Here is a 17,095-nt window from a genome sequence, read left to right on the forward strand (position 1 = left end):
TTGTTTCTAATGTCTCTGTAAAGCACTTTGAATCACCTTGTTGTTGAATTGTGCTATACAAATAAACTTGCCTTGCCTTGCCTTGCCTTAAAAACACTAGTAGCTTACTTTGGGCATGTTTGGATCTCAGGAATAGCCTTCTCTGAGATGAATACAAAACTTCCTGTTAACTCAGAACAAAGATCATCTTTTGAAAACCCAACATCCTGTCAGAAGCTAGAACAGACTCAAAAACTCTTCCAGATACATCCGCATATAGGGTTGGCACAACAAACAGCAAAACAGCAACTATCTCAGTTCCCTCCACTTTGGTTTCCTTGTTTCGATCTCACAGCTCCACAGTTAATAACCATTTTGCAAATTATAACATAACCTCATGAGACCAGTGGGTCCCACATTGTAATCAAAGAGACGGCCCTGAAAGAGCTGATAAATGGGCTGTTCCGGTAAACTCTGCAACACAGTTCCAGCTGTGAAAACAATGCTTAATGCGGGCTGGCCCCCAGTCGGAAGCCTTACCAATGATATTAAAACCTAGTGCTGAATGTAGTGTCACATGTAATCTAGAGATGGTTTGACAGAGTAGAGTAGAACAAATGCACTGAATTAGTTAAGCAATCTCCTTTGTCAGAAAAACCCCATTTTCTTTCCACTTACAGTCACAAGGTTGACCCAGAGAACCATATTAGAGACACGCTAGCTGCTTTTAGACCAAACATGTCTGGGTGCTACTTGGAGCAAAGTACTCAACTTGAGAAGTCACCTGGGAACTAAATATCTTTTAAGCCTTTTTCTGTTTGCAGACCCTCTACTAACAGGAACAGTGGAATCGTGCATTAGCTGAGCAGCTGCTGGTAAAGCAAAGTCACCTAAGATTGTCCCTTACTTTCTAATCCTTGTGTGGGTTCTCTCCGAATACTCCGGGTTCTGTCAGCCCTGTAATAGACTGGCGACCTGTTCAGGCTGTATGTCGCATTTGTCCTATAAGAGCTGACATCGCAACTTATTTCAAAACTGGAAGGCAAGAGTAAAGAGTTGAAAGCACAGCTGAGTGAAGTAAAATGGCTCTGTATAATTTATCCATTTGCCATGCAAACTACTTAGAAACCAATTTTTTTATTTGTAAATTTGTGACAGTTTTAAGTATACTTTAGTTGCAGTGATGTGTGACCAGATCTAGAATTCACTCAGTGCAAATCACCTCTGGTTGGGCAGTGGTGAACCCTGACAGGGGCCCTAAGTCAGTGAGCATCTCCTTTATCTCTCTCAGAAAAGCAAGACTTCCCATGTCTGTCTTCACGGCATCCATAATGTGTAGTTTTAGAGGCCTGTGTGCTCCATTACTATATCCTTCAAGTACTGATGTCAACCCAAGGGACTTTTTAAAAATTGAATTTTTCTAGAATAGGCAAATATTTAAAAACAATAATTGTTATGCTTTCCAGACCAAGTTCTTACTGGTCAGACAATCAAGTCCAGTCTCCTTTATTCACCAGTACTGCCTTTGGAGCACTCTGGAGCATTTTTATTAGAAATACTTGAAAATTAACATGGTTTGCTATGAGGTACTGTCCTACAAATGAGTTTAAGCTCCAGATTCTATGAATGAAATTAAGGTATCTTGTTAGCCGGTGCAGTTTATGGATGTAGCTTGTTAATTTTAATCTGTTCTGAATTTTTTCTAATTACATAAAAGTGGCAAAAGCTACAGCACAGAGGCTTCAAAATGCTTGTCCACAAACCAGCATGAGACTCTAGCTGTGTCAGTCTTTTGTACTGTCCAAGATGTCTTTTTACAATCTACTGAGGCTAAAAAGGCTGGCAGGTAGAGTCACTTCACACACTTTGGCAGACTAATTGATTGTTTTAGGAGCAGGTAGGATTGCAGCCAGGATTTTGTTGACTGCAGCCAAAGTGATTTCACATGGGCCTGCCCTCTCCAAACCATTAAGGGCACAGGAAAAAAGGCAATTTCTTTTTAAATATTTAAAACTGTGGTTGCTTCCTACTGGTGTAGCTTGGTAGTTTAGAAAAAAAATCGGCATCACAACACTGTGATGTTTCAGTGTTTCAGTGCCAAAAATGTTTTTATTTGTGTGTCTATGTTTGTTTGTGTGTTGGTGTGCACATTCCCTGTAACCCGGAGGCCTGGTAATCCATCAAACCCGTGTCAGGTGTAATATGTGACACGTTCACCTGAGGAAACATTGTCACATTAGTCAGTGTGGATCAATGTTGAGTTTTGTCTTGGAAAATCTCTCTGTCGCAAACAACCAAACAGCTACAATTAATAACAGCTGAAGAGCGAGGTTTTTTTACGCCGTGCATGATTTACAGAGCTCCGTGGTAAAGCATATGCACGAGCTTTTAGATTTACATGAGCAAAATGCGAGCGAAAGCACACCCACAGATCATCCCACTTTAAAGTGCTAACACACCTATCGTGCCGTTTGTTTATGTGTTTGCCGTGCCATTAACTGTGAGGTAGTTTGGGAAAATGGATGACTACTGAATCAGAAAGGAATTTGTTTTTCATCACCGGATCCACGGAAAAAGAGGAAAACATCAAAACATGTTATGACAGATTAAGAGAAAAATACTTTGAAGCTCAGATGAGAAATTAGATGTTGTCATTACAATAAAAATAAGTCGACTGACATGAAAGCACGTTTGAAAGTGAGTTCTTGCAGTAGCAGAAATGGGGGTGCTTTGGCACGAAGCCTTTTGAATTTGCATTTCAAGTGGATCTGGAAATGACGTTTTAAAGACTTCTATCCATACAAGGCTGCGAGCACTCATCCAAGACACCTCAAAGGCTTTTAGACTAGGCACTCAGGTTTAAATTTGAAACATCATTATCATCAAGACCTACTGGAGATGAGAAGAGAAGAGGGGTAGCCGAGAAGAGGTAGAAAATTTCGTCTTATTAACCTGAGTAATTTAGTACCTTGTCTTGTGTAATGGGAGTCTCGTACCATTAGGGGGCTTCTCCTCTTCTCCTGCACACTGTCTGTCCATTTCCCTGTTCCTCTTGGTCCCTGTGGTGACTGCCAATTCTTGCCATATTGTTGCAATCACTCATTTCAAGTAAACCTCAACTGATTGGCTCTTTTGTTTCTGCATTTCGGGGAAAGAAAGGTTTTGACATTTTCCCAAGCTTACAAATGTTGCTTTTAGCATAGTGGGCTACAGATAATTGATCAAAACTGCAATCTTGAACCTTTCCTTAGCTGTAATTTAGGAAGAAGGCAAAGGTCATTATGTGCTCAGCTGAGGACTGGTTCTTTGCTTCTGGCAGCTAAGGTGATTATTTTGAAAGCGCCTCTGGCAGTTTCATTTTGTGCTGTATTATGGTAGACTGAAAGGGGAAAAAAGCCCTGACTGACCTGAAAGAAACCTTTTTATATAAAAGAAGGAAGATAACTTGCTGCTATTTTTTTAACGCCTAGTTTTTGCTTAAGCGTTCAGGATTTAGTATTTGTTCTCATGCATCGTTGCCTTGCTACGATTGGCTGGAGGGTGGGCAATATTTTCCAGTTACACCACAGCCCTGACGTAGGACTGGGAACCTTACTAAGGTTAACGTTAACATATTATTTCGGACAAAGCCAGCTGAGACAGGCCGGCGTTTTTAAACACATTTGTTCCATTCGTTCTTTGGAGCCTGAATCGGGTTTTTGTAAACACCAGAGAAAAAAAGGAAACCTGTTTGGTCTTCACAGTGAGTCGTGTTTGTGCCGGTGAGGGCAGATTTTAAGGTCTGCTAGTAAAAATGCACCAGCTACAATTTTCTTTCCAGTTTCCTCCCAAGTCTGATCTAATTATCTAAATCTGATCATGACAATAACTCTGATTTTCAGCATCATCAAACATTTTCATACGTTTTCTTTAACCCTTTCATGTATGAATTGTGACAGCCGCAATCAGGATTTTTTAAAGTATTTTTATTCATCTTTAGGCATGAAAAATTTTAAACATGTACTTTTCAAAGAGTTTTTTACATGTCCACTTAGGTGGATAACTGGCTGACCAGTGGGTGGCAGGGTATGGAGTGAGACATCAATGTCCAATATAGTGGTTTATGTGCAAGTATACCATCAACACTGGCACAAACACAAGAAAACAGCCTTTGAATAGCTGTCCACTGTAGTGACCACTTTGTGTAAAAGGGTTAATGTAAATATCACTCCACGTACAGAATAAAACACTGACCATTTAAATAATTTTTATCCTTTTTTCAATTTTTTCCTACCAAAAATTCTACAGGTTACAGGGGCAGGGCATCTTTCCACAAATAAAATCTGTATATCCAACTTTCTACAAAATGATTTCTTCAGTGTGCTTCATGCCATGCAGATCGGGCAGAACATTTCACTACTTTTACTGAAATCAAACAAAAAAGCTTAATCTTTAGAGCTGAGAGTTACTTAGAGTCACAAAGCTGCGAAAACGAAGTAAACGTCGGACAGCCGGCTGCTGCATTAGCATTATGAGAAAGCTAGACACAATTACATTTTTCAAAAAAAAATCTCTTTGCCCAAATCAAGCTGCCAAGTTTGTACTGATTAGCATATTTGCACAGCTCATTCTAGCAAGTGGAACGATGCAAGTTGTTCCGGTTTGACTTTGTTATATTGCTCAACAGACGCATGGCTAATTTGATCAGCAGGCAATAAGATACACCTGAGGCTACACAGAAACTGACAGACAGCAGTCACTCACTGATTGGTTGGTGCATCTATACGTAGAAGTTAAACTAATGTTTACTAAGGGACATCGTTTGAGGCAATTCACACAGCTCCCTCTAGAGCCACTAAAGACATTATACAACTGCTTTTACGTAGAAAGTAATCTCTCCCTGACAGTCAAAGTAGTGCTGGCAGGCTACCAAGCTATTATCACATAAATCTGTGTCTGAGTGGTTAGTTCTCTGTCAAAAGTTACCTCTGAAAAAATCTTTTACTTTGAACTGTAATGATAATGACAAGCTGTATGTTAAGATAATCAGACCTGCAGACTTCTTCTGAGGCTATCACTGGGTCTGTTTGGATGAAGTAGCTGGAAATCTTTTACCACAATCAAACCAGTCTGTCCGTTATATCTAATCAGGGACTGATTTACACTCCAGATACAAGGTCACTGCTGCTGACCCGACTGTGGTATCAGCAGTAAAAGTCATGTGAACCAGAACTACAAAGTGTGATTTAAAAGCAATTGAATTTGTGTTACAGAGTACAATCAAAGCATCAATGTGACTGAAAAAAATACATTTTGAACACTTGTTAAGCAGAAAGACATGAGTGAGGAAGTAGAGGGTAGAGAGTAGAGAGTAAGTTCACTAAGGTGCAAAAAGAAAAGCGCAAGGAAGAAAAACAAAGCACAAGTAAGAACAGACGACGGAGAGAAAGCCCACGCAACGCGATGAGAGCGAAGGAAGTGAGGTCAGGGTGGGGAGTAAGAAAAGTAGAGTTTTGTGAAGAGGAGAGCAAAGAAAAGGGAGAGGGGGGAGGTCAGAGAGGGAGTGAAAGTCCAGTAATTGCTTTGACCTTGAGCTGAGCTGAGGTGTAACTCAGTCAAAGCGAGTGATGAATTCCATGCCCTCGGCCCTGTCGCGGGGATAAAGCCACCGCTCGCAGGGATTTTTGTTTATGACCACTTGGAAAAAAATATGGAGGGAGGACAGAAGAGTCGCTGAAAGAGAGCCTTGCTGGGCAGCTTTCACAGCCGCAGAGGGAAACCAGTAAATGGAAACGGTGAGCTGGAGGGGTTGCTTAAAGGCCAGAGAAACAAGACGGAGTGCAGTAGAAATAATTGTAACACGTTTGGGGAAGATCTATTTTGGCTGTGTGACCTGTCAGACGAATGTTTATGACCACTGACAGACAGCTCTGGAGAAGGACTCGGAGAAAGCGGCACTCGCAGAGCTTCTCTTCACTTTCTTTCCGGGGTTATAGCAGCTCCAGCAAACATTAGCAGGTTTTTCCTGCTCATTAAACTTTCATAAGTCTTATAGCAGCTACAGGAAAATGTCATATTCTGAACGCCTTATACCATGTCACCCACTGTATGAAGAATGACCTTTTATACGACTTGCTTTTCATAGTGTTTCGAGCACATAAATGATGTCACATTGTTCTAGTGGTAAAAAGTCCTTGAAGTTCGAGACAATTTCATTCCTTCATTTTTTTCTAATAAACAAATACGCAAGAGTTTGATGATGACCAACGCCAAAATGTAGACACATATTTTACTTGATACGAAAAACCCTTAAAAAAAAAGTGAAATATAGCGCATGTTTATTTTCTCAAACTCTGTACCTAAAAAAATGAATCAAACAGAAAATGTTGATTCTTTGCAAATTTTTCTACCAGCAGATGTTGATACTGAAAAAGTATAACCCCATTACCCACCCGATTCTAATCACAGACAACTCACTCTATCATAGGTTGAAACCTCAATAGGAAATCCTCAACTGATGCCGTACCTGTTACATGAAAGGCTGCAAAGTTAGTCAAGCTGGGAGGCGTCAGCACTGTTAGCAGAATGTGCTGATGGTGCAGACGCAACCATTACTGGGAGTTTGGGCAATTTGCCACCACACCTGCACCATCTTCCTCCCTTGAACTTGTTCAGCAAAGGATAGGACTACTTAGATTCCTAGGAGGCACATCTTTTGCATGGGGTGGAACACCAAACCTGCTATTAACACAGGTGTGCGACATACTTCCCTAACTGGGAAAAATAAGCAAACTTTAGAGATACAGGTTACAGTTTGGTTAAATGCACATTTTTGACCTGCAAATTCACAACAACAAAAACATTTGAATGTCTCTGCAGGATTACTGCCCATTTCCGAGCGCCTCTGTCAAAAGCTTTTTGGGAATATGGCTACGTTGTATATATTTTAAAATACTTAAATTATAACCAAACTTACTAGGGCTTCATTACTCTGGCCCCTTAACCCTGTCAGATTAAATTAGGTCCCAAGTTACCCGAAATAAATAGCGGGGCCATATTTTTCTCTGAAATGAGGGCTACAAGTTTCTATAAAAGTAATTACTCCGTAAACTACATGTTAGTCTCATTATTTATGGGCACTCTTATGCATATTACGAACACTCTTGCAGATTGCCAAGCACTCTGCACTTTCTACACTGACCCCCACTGAAAACATTTCTACCTACGCATTCCTAAAAACAGCCACTAAAAATCCCTGATTAACTTGATGGAAATGACACTGCTCTCTAAAGATGCGACTTCTGCTACAACTTGTACTTGAGTTCCCGGGTCCTCCGTACTACCTGTCTCCCTGAGGAACCCATGGTAATTATCTTGTCATGGGGCTAGATTGGTGTGTTGAACACAACTGATTACACCGAGGCTGACTGGCGCAAAATATAAATGGCTCCAGCGTCACTAATGAAGAGGGATGTGAACTGGTGTCAAGCTGCTGTCACGCAGTAAATGCCAACCCGCATGACACAGCCACTGAGGTTGAGATGATGGCCCTGATTACACCTTATCATCCAATATCCGACTGATAACTGTTAAACAACAGTGGAATGACAGGAATAACATGGAAGAGAGAAATCTGTGGAAGAAATGGAGACAGAAAATGGGAGAGCACAGACAGTCGACAGCATAGAGGAAGACATAATGTCTGCGTGTGACAGGGTATGAAAAGTGAACAAATTATTTAAGCCAACAAAAATGAAATGATGACTATTTTTAAGTTAAATTTCTCGAGATATAGGGGAAAAATACTGTGAGGACAGATTTAGTGTATACTTTACATAAATGACTTTGGGCCAATCCATGACTGATGTGTGTTTTTCTATCGTTGTCATATTGAAAAATTAAGCTGTTGCCAATTAGATGCTTTCCAGATGGTACTGCATGATGGATCAATATATAAGAGCACATTTTTGCATTCATAGTTCCATTAAATCTGACAAAATCCCCAAACACAGTTCCAAACCACAGCAGAACTTTCACTGTTTTACAGTGTAGACACTTACTGTTGAACCTCTCTCCTCCTGACCCGACCTCCTCTGTACACACTGACAATGACTTGTGTTTCCCTTCCTTAGGAATGGCTTCTTGTATGCTACCCTTCCACTGAGACCACTCTCATGATGCTTCAGCAAACAGTAGATGGATAAACTGAAGGGTCACATGCATTCTCAGGTCCTGTGTCAGGTCTTTGCTAGATTTTTTTCCCCCTTTAGGACATTTCAGACACTGCTGCGGATATTTTTTGGCATCAACTTCTTTCGTCCAACAGTTTCGTTAAAATATTTACGGGAAAAAATGATGTGTTGGCAACAGCCTGCTAGTAAAAAAGTGCCTAAAGATATAATTTAAAATGGGTTTCGTTGCCAAGCTGCCCGTTATGTGTAGACACAACATTGGTTCATCACTTGTGTTAGGTGTCTTTTTTATGCTTGAATAAGTAGCTTAAATAATACTAATCTGAAAATGATTTTTAAAAAAAAGCAGCCAATGCCCAAAGAAAAACTTTAAAAGACCTCCAGCAGGAGACTACCTGGAGAGCTGGACATGCTTGGAAGCCAATAATAAAGTCTCAAGTGGCCTTTCAAGGACTACATGGCACCTGTGGACAGCAGGTGTTAATACTCATATAACTACTGGCATGCACAGAATGTTAAATTGTTATCACAGGGAGAAAGAACAAGTAATCACAGGCTAATTTCATTTACTCTGTTTTGAACCTGTGATATATATTTAACCATTTAGCAATCGCAACAGTGCTGTCTACAACTTCTGTAAAGAAACCAAGTCATATGTTTAGGCTGAATACAAGAGCAACAAGCAAGGCTCTAAGACAATGTTCTTCTGAGCAAACACTCTAGCAGCAATCAAAGCCAATCACAATCTCAATTTTATCTGAAAACCAACAAAAGAATAAGAAAGAACAAGTTAAGGTAAGAAGTTTTTAGGTTGATAAAAACAGGGCAGGAAGGAAGAGGAAATGGTCAGGGGTAAAGATACAAAACAAAATATAAGGAAGGAAAAGAGAGACAGTAAAACATCCAGAATAAAAAAAGGAGTGAAAAGTATAATATGTAAGCAAAAAGTAAGGAAAGCAGAAGCTGATTTGAGAAGAAAGTGAGGAGAATAAGTGAAATGCATCAAAGAAAGAAGGTGACAAACAATGCACTGTTTACCATATGTCATTCTGCTGATGTGTTGGGGATTAAAGCTTCGGTCCACATGAAAGAAGCAGCCTCATTATAAAACTCCCAACATATTGCTACCTGGTAGGCGTGTGAAGCTAACAAGCTACTGTACATCTCCCTATTTGTTGTTAGTCATCTGTGCATTCCTGTTACCAACTAGACAACTGATCACCTCACCTCTGTCTCTCTCATGCATGCAAAAAGCCACACGCCCAAACACACGTCTCCTGATCAAAACTTAATCTCTCTTCTCCAACCTAATCAGATACAATGGAAAAAAAATAATTAGGATGAAAATCTATGGTGGGAAGCATGCTAATACGTTAAAAAAAAATCTGCTCATTATTTCAAGACTGGAAGACAGACTCGGATCTCGCCCCGGGGCCCGCAGCTTGGGAGATAATTGGAGATTCATGATGTGATTGTGATTATTGATGATAGAGGAGAGGGGATGGTTGGCCACTGTTAATCTTGACCCGCCTCCAACAGAGACGCTGCTGACATAAACAACAGGTGTGGACTTGCATCTTAGCGTCCATTCACGGCTTTTAATGAATACAAATTCCCAATTAGGAGAGGACACACACGCACATGCACGAACACACAAAAGCTGCAGATGCAAACATAGAAAAGTGGCAGCTGTAAAAACGCAACGGCGCTCCCTGTGGAGTAGAAACAAAGGATTAACAAAGGGGAAGTGAAGGTATGTAATCATTTGTCCTCAGCCTCAAAAAGGTCGACGCTGACTTTGGATAGAAAGCTTAAAATTGAAGATGTGGCTACGAGTGAGTGCAGAGATTGAGGCGACCTTGGACGTGGTAGTTCGTAAAAAAAAGATGTTCACCACAATGCGATTAAGTTTAACAGAATAATCAAGAAAATGACACATTTCGGTGAACTTGTTAATCAGTGTTTATTGTCATTTTCTTACTTTTTGGATAAAAAGTTGCCAAAGTGGGCAGCTGCAATAAAGGGAGGGTGCAATAAACGCAAAGGTGGGGAATAAAGTGAAACATTTAATGCTGTAATGAGCTCATGTAGCACTACCTGCACGCATGAGGTGGGACATCGTATGTGCAGGAAGAGAGAAGAGGGACATGGTGGCATTGTTTCTTATTTCCAGCATGTCCATCCCAGCAGGACAGCACACAATCACCCTTAACTTCATTTACATACACCAATGACTCAACATGTAGACATGCGGTCAGCTAAACATCATTAAAATTGCCTGGTTCTTTACTTCTTTATAGCTTTTCCCCCCCACGTGATTTAAACAGAAGCACAGCCCAATAAGGTACATTACCACTTACAGCTTGCCTAAAAAATAAATATAACTAAAAATCACAGGTGCAGACCCAGCTGGTTTGTAATAGACCAGTGCTAAGTGCAGATTGTTCTCACTGTATCATATGGAGAAAAAAAGAAACCAGTAAATATCATTTGCTCCACTGGCCAAAAATAGTCCAGGTCTGATATCAAAAACTGCAGTTTGTTATGAGGCAGATGGCCAGAGGAAATGTTTCCACATGCAGTGGTGGTGTAGTCAGACACTCTCTTACAAACCAGGAGATACTGAACATATTACCACAACTAGGGCTGCCACAAATGATAATTTTGATAGTCGACTAGTCACCGATTATTTTTGCGATTAGTCGACTAATCATCATCCATTGGACGTAAAACGTACAGCTTTTTGCACCAGCAGCATCTGCTCTTATATAACTATCATTAGCTTACAGCTTTAAGTGTTTAAGGTAAAAATAAAGAAAAGATGATAGTTTATTACATTTTAATGAAATTTGCAGATTGTTTCGGTGAAGTTTAATAAACACCTTGCTATCTAAAATATAACAGGACACCGGAGTATATTCTCCAGCATCTCACACTTCTGATAATCAGCTGTCTGCTTGACATTTATTCAGCTGTGTAAAAACTATAACTCTAATCTCAGCCAAACCGATTTACTCAGGAACAAATAAAATACTAAAAAAAAGCCGAAGAATAACATTTTTAAGTTATCTAAGTGACTTATATACGTTTAACCTGAGTAGCGAAAGACGGCGGTGGGTTTGAAAACGATTTGCCGGGAGTCCGGTGTTCTCACGGCTCTAGTGAGCCTTGAACCCGACTAGCTATCAAGCTAGTGGGTAACAGACGTCTCTGAAAACATCAGAGCGCTTTTGAAAATATGTGGTGTCTTGATAAACTGAGCAGATATTTGAGGTTTACACAGCTACAATTTCGCCTGAAAGTATGTTAAACGTTTATTTTGTGACCCAGAAAGAATAATAAGAGTAATATTAAAACTAACTAGCTGTCGCCATTGTTGGAAACTGAGCTGGGCCGCGCTATGAATTCTGGGACAGAGCTACTTCTTCTTCGGGGTTTAACGGCAGCTGGCATCCTTGTACGTGCAGTGCTGCCATCTTCTGTTTCAGTCCGTTATTACACTCTTAAATCCAACTGCTTATTCCTGCGTCTTTTGTGATCTTTCAAAGCTTCAAACAACGCGTCGACTATTAAATCAGTCGTCGACGGTTTTGATAGTCGACGTAATCGTGACTAGTCGACTAATCGTGGCAGCCCTAACCACAACGACAAAAAAAACATAATACAAGAAAAACCCCAAACATGTCTTTCTTTCATACACACAGATATTAGTGACGTTTATTTTTTATAATTAGAAAATCATATTTATGCAAATAATGTATATCTACTTACAAATGATAAAAGCCTGCAGTGTTCGCATTTAAAACATGTACACATCACAATATTTAAAATATGTAGCGTTAAGTGTTGACAGTGAAAGGCGGAGTGTGATTAAACCTGGCACGTTTTCTTGCTTCCTCCTCTTCCCACGTTGCACTCGTTGTTTTTCTAAGTTCTAATTAACAAAAGGACATTGTGCACAACGTACGAGGCAGAAAGCCCAAGAAGGACATTCAGCTAATCTTCTTGAAGAGCAACTTTAATTTGAATTTCTTTCTGAAGACCAAAACTAATCTGCTTATTACTGCAAGAAAAAGCAACAATTTCCTGATATTCGTTATTATAGATTTTTATTGTTAGCTTCTCTTGAACAATTAATTAATTGTAAAAAAAAAATGCTACTGCTTAGTGTTGTGTTTATGAACTCGATGATTAAATTATTGTTTGGTTCACGTCTATAATAAGAGCTGCTTTATCGTTGCAATTCTATTCCAGCTACAATTTTAATCAAATTTTCACATTCACAGTTAATTTACTTGACCTAACTGCTGAATGACATTTAATATTTTATCTGTCCCTGTGTTATAATTGTAGTGTGTTTTTACAGCTCAATCTTCAGTCGAGCTGAATGTTTGCAGATCTTAGTTTAAAGACATTTTCAGACTGAGTGCAAACTTCTGGCTGGGAGCAACTTCATACAAAATTAATGAGAAGATGTTAACTCACCCTGTGTAGCAGCAAATGAGGCAGCATTTATGCGTGTTAAAAATATTTAAACTAAAGCACAAAATCTAGGCTCGTAGTAGGACTTAATGATGAGCAGACACAGCTCTCACTTTGGCCATACTAAAAGGACATAATGGTTGTCTGCTGTTGTGAGACACTGCGGACAAAATGGTTTAAGTCCAATAATCAGATGCTTGGGGTCGGGTGGGTTGGGGAGTGCTGGGTTTTTACTTAGGGGGCTGGAGGGAAAACAGCTGCTCCACAGAATCAGCATTGCTCTTCCTGCGTCTGGTTCAACAGTCAGCCAGAGACTTCATTCCTGCACCCTGGGAGGCAATCTTCTGATAGCTTGATGAAACCGCAGATAAAATTCACTTCACAAAAAGTTTGAAACCACCTCGAGGCTGTGCTCAACCCCTAGAAGAAAGTCAGTCACTCACCCTCCACGGCTTGTAAAACTTATTGCTACTAGGACAGGGTAGCAATTAAAGTAGACTCAGACCTTTTTGCGTCTGGTTTATGACAGCTGGAGTACAAGAGGACACATCAAGTAGAAACTGCAGGCAAATTAAAAACTACTGCAGCAAGGGATGTGGATTACTCCCATTATTAGAAGGTTTAAAAAAGTACTCAAAGTGAACGGTGACATCATTGAGGCTGATTTTTTTTAAAGGGACTAGCCAATCAAAATAATCTACTTGTGTTAAGCAATTTGTTGTATTAAAGTCTGCAATCTACCAACAAGCAGCCAGTGCTACTTTGATAAGGTGAAGAAAACAATTAACAGGTTATGTGCATGTCAAAATGAAAGCCCAAACACAGAACACTGAAGGCAGGGACACGGACCAAAAGGCAAGCTTTTCATAATTCACAAAAATGTCCAGAATTCCAGAAGAACAAAGTTTGGAGGGGACGAAGTACAAAGGTAACAGGACTATAAATCCATATGGGAACAAGAGAACCAATGAGAATGGGGCATACAGTCAGAACGGAGGGACAAAAGGCAAACGCAGGAAGGAAAAACACAATTTGCTTGTTAGGTGTCGACAAAGCGATCCTTTGCTTTTTGCCTTTTTGTAAAGATTCAAGTCCCCAACATTTGTGCATTTGTCACTATAGGCCCAAATCTTTTTTAATGCTTCTAAGATTTCAGTCACATCAAAAAATTCAAACCATGCAGCATAATCTTCATACTCCAGTTGTACATGGGGTCCTCTCAGACATTTACTGGAGAACTTAAGGGAGGTTTTATGTTTTGGGTTTTTTTTTTTGGACTATAATGTGATGTGTTCAGTGTGAACAGTTTTGCACTCTTAGAACTGCAATAAAAGACACAACATTAAAACACAGCTCTGCTTTTGGTTTTGTGGATTTATCATCATTTGAATGGCAAATTTTGGAACACTCAATGCCCTTTGTTCTCCTCTCGCTCTCATTTTCAGCCTTTTCCGTTCCAATGAGGCTTAGGTAAAATCCCTTTACCACCCTCCCTTTTCTTCTGAAACAGGGAAAAGAAACCCTGACAGTGAAATAAAATGACCAAACAAAATAAAACAAAGTAAGACATGCCAAGGACAAGACAGGCCCTGCGGTGCCAGCCAGCCTAACAAACTGTCTCGCCACAGCCTCAATCTCCCCCATTGATTTGCTGACAGGGGATCTTTAGCCCTGAGTAAAAACAATCCATCGGGGACACCGGTTTCTGTCAGTGCTGTGCATTTTGAAATACCTTATTAAACATTTATGACCAGGCACACGTTATTACAACCACAATTCTATTAATCGAATTCATCATTTATACATCACTGGATTATCCATTCGGCTGTGCTGTCACATTATCTTTACAGACTGAATTTCAAAGTGGCCTTTAAAAAGATCACTCATTTATAGGGATCACATACTGTATATTTAAAAAAAAAACGCTGTGACATATCACATTTGATAGGAGATAATTCAACAGACAGTTGAAGTGTCGCAAAAAACATTAAAGAATTAAAATGTGGGAAAACTGCAGAATAAAGGGCCCTTTAGAGCCAGCAGTCATCTCCACAGTAAAGAGGATATGTTACAGCAGAGACCTGTGAACGCGAAAATTCCCCAAGTGCATCTGAGCATTGAGCTTAAATGAAGTCCCACTGCAAAGTGAAGCATTAAAGCCTTTCAAAGTAAGATGAAAGACAGACAGAGGCATGAGATGTGCTATGAGCGCCGTCGTCATCCTGCCTAACACTAGAATGTAATTGTAAACCTTCTTTGATGACTGCTGCTAATAACTATGCTATAAAATCCCATTTGGATTACATAGTCTGTCTAAACTTTATTTGTCTCAGGGAGTCTCTGGATTCTGCATTAAAGACTTTTGAAAGCCAGACTAACAGCTTTCATGTCGGAATCTCCATATGGCAGGAAGTGGAAAGTGAATTTTAATGCCTCAAATCGGGGTGCTGATGTCCATAAAATGGACATTTATGTTCACTGGGCTAGCTGATGTGTCCCGCTTTATATCAAAAGGGGATGAAGGTGAGAAATATCTCATGTCAGAGAGTCCAGCTGTCTCTGGAGTTCTGCCCAGTGCTGTTAGTGAAAGTCTGCATTTGCCTTTTCAAGTTTGAATTGGTCTCTTCCTCTGGGGGGGTAGAAGGATCTATACCTGACACCAGAATTCAATTTAGGCACAGAGCATGTTTCAGTCCAAGAGCTTAAAACTGCAATAGTAACTATGAGGGCGTACTTAGGCACAGCTGTAGCTTGAGCTAAATGCTAAAATCAGCATGCAAACACATTGATGTTTTCGCGTATTCAAAAACACATAATTACATCCCACCTACACAGATAAAACACGGCCAGTTTAAATCACAGTATTGTTGATAGCCCACGTGTTAAATATAACTGCAAGCACATTTTGCTTGAGTAGCTGTAATTGAATTTTTTAAATTCTCTCAAGTTCGTACAAACATTTGTTTACTACACAGAACATTGAATCTAAATATTGGGAAGAATACAACAGAGCTTATGATTCGATTTCTTTTGTTACAATTTACACCCAACAGTGTTGCTGTGAACTCAGCAAGTTTCAACTGAGGTGCTATAACGTGCACACGCTTGTGGGTGGACGACAGTAAGCTGAATAAATGTGTTGGAGTTTTGATAAATGTCTGAAAGTGCTGCAACTACAGTAGAGCTAAATGAACTAAGATGTATTACTCACTGTGCAGCTCTGAAACTTTAAAAAGCTTAAACCCGGATGGTGCAGTTGGGTCTAACTTCAGAGATGTTGTAGGTGTACAAACTGTATTTTTACCATTGAGATAGATGAGTGACAGAAAAAAGTAACATTTGTGCTGAATGTAGACAATTTCAAGACAGGTGAGGGACTGAGTAAAGCAAAGTGGGGCCCATGTATCCATAAGAAACAAGGCACTCTCCTATACTTATAAATGAATAAAGTGTTGTCATTTCAAAACAACACACCAGCAGAGATGTGATGTAATGGGCAGGGAACAGTCTATAGACATAACTGAAAAAAGACAGGCAGCTACATTAAAAAGTATTCCTAATATTCAAACCCGAAAGTGATGAAGCTGTGATGGAGACACATTTTTCAAAGCAGATTGCCTCAATCAGAGAGGAAAGTATTTAAAAAAAATGCAAATTATTTATTTGCATTTGTCTTTGATCGGCTTTTTAATTTTAGAGTCCAGGTCAATGACTCAAATTAGTAGAAGTGAGGCCTAGTGAACATCTGGCAGGTTTGATAAGCACACGAGTTAATCGAATTGGCAGCGCGTGTAATTTTAAGCCTGAAAGGTCACACGCTACAGTCGTTGTGAAGGGGGAAATTAGCTCAAACTGACCAAAACTGTATTTTTGCCCTGGACTCTAGAAAGTCTTTTCTGCAGGGTTAACTTGAGCATTTTTATATTGCAGGAAATCCCCATCACAGGAAATCTCACAGTCTAAGAATGCTAGCCTGTCATTTTTCATATATCCTCCATGGTGAACTTGATGTGTCGGTCCACCATAGTGAGCCCGTATGTGTCAGTAGTATCGAAACAGCTGAGACACATGAAACACTGCGTATCTGTGGCTTTCAAACCCCAAAACATGCTGCCCCAAAAATTAGCCCACCCCAAGGATCGGCTCCCCCGAAACAAACAGAGTAACATAGTGTACGCTGTTAAGTGCCAGGAGGATTGCCAGGATTTATACATCGGGGAAACCAAACAACCTCTGGCAAAGTAGATGACACAACACAGAAGAACTACCTCGTCAGGCCAGTACGCTGCAGTCTATTTACACCCGCAGGCCAGTGGACACTCTTTCAATGACGAGGATGTACACATCCTGGACAGGGAGGAACGCTGGTTTGAGCAGAGAGTCAAGGAGACGACGTGAAAAGGGAAAAACATCTGTGAACTACTGAGGACGGGGCCAAAGGGTACATCTTTCACCACCTTACA

General features: G+C 40.1%; 1 protein-coding gene across 1 annotated transcript in view; it reads right to left on the bottom strand.

Moving 5' to 3' along the window:
• spon1b (spondin 1b) overlaps window positions 1–17,095 on the bottom strand; it is a 112,674-nt gene that overhangs the window by 44,620 nt on the left and 50,959 nt on the right. The gene's annotated exons all lie outside the window — the stretch shown is intronic.

Source organism: Pundamilia nyererei, unplaced genomic scaffold (genome assembly GCF_000239375.1).
Source record: "Pundamilia nyererei isolate P.nyererei 1_Seehausen unplaced genomic scaffold, PunNye1.0 scaffold00089, whole genome shotgun sequence".
NCBI lineage: Eukaryota > Metazoa > Chordata > Actinopteri > Cichliformes > Cichlidae > Pundamilia > Pundamilia nyererei.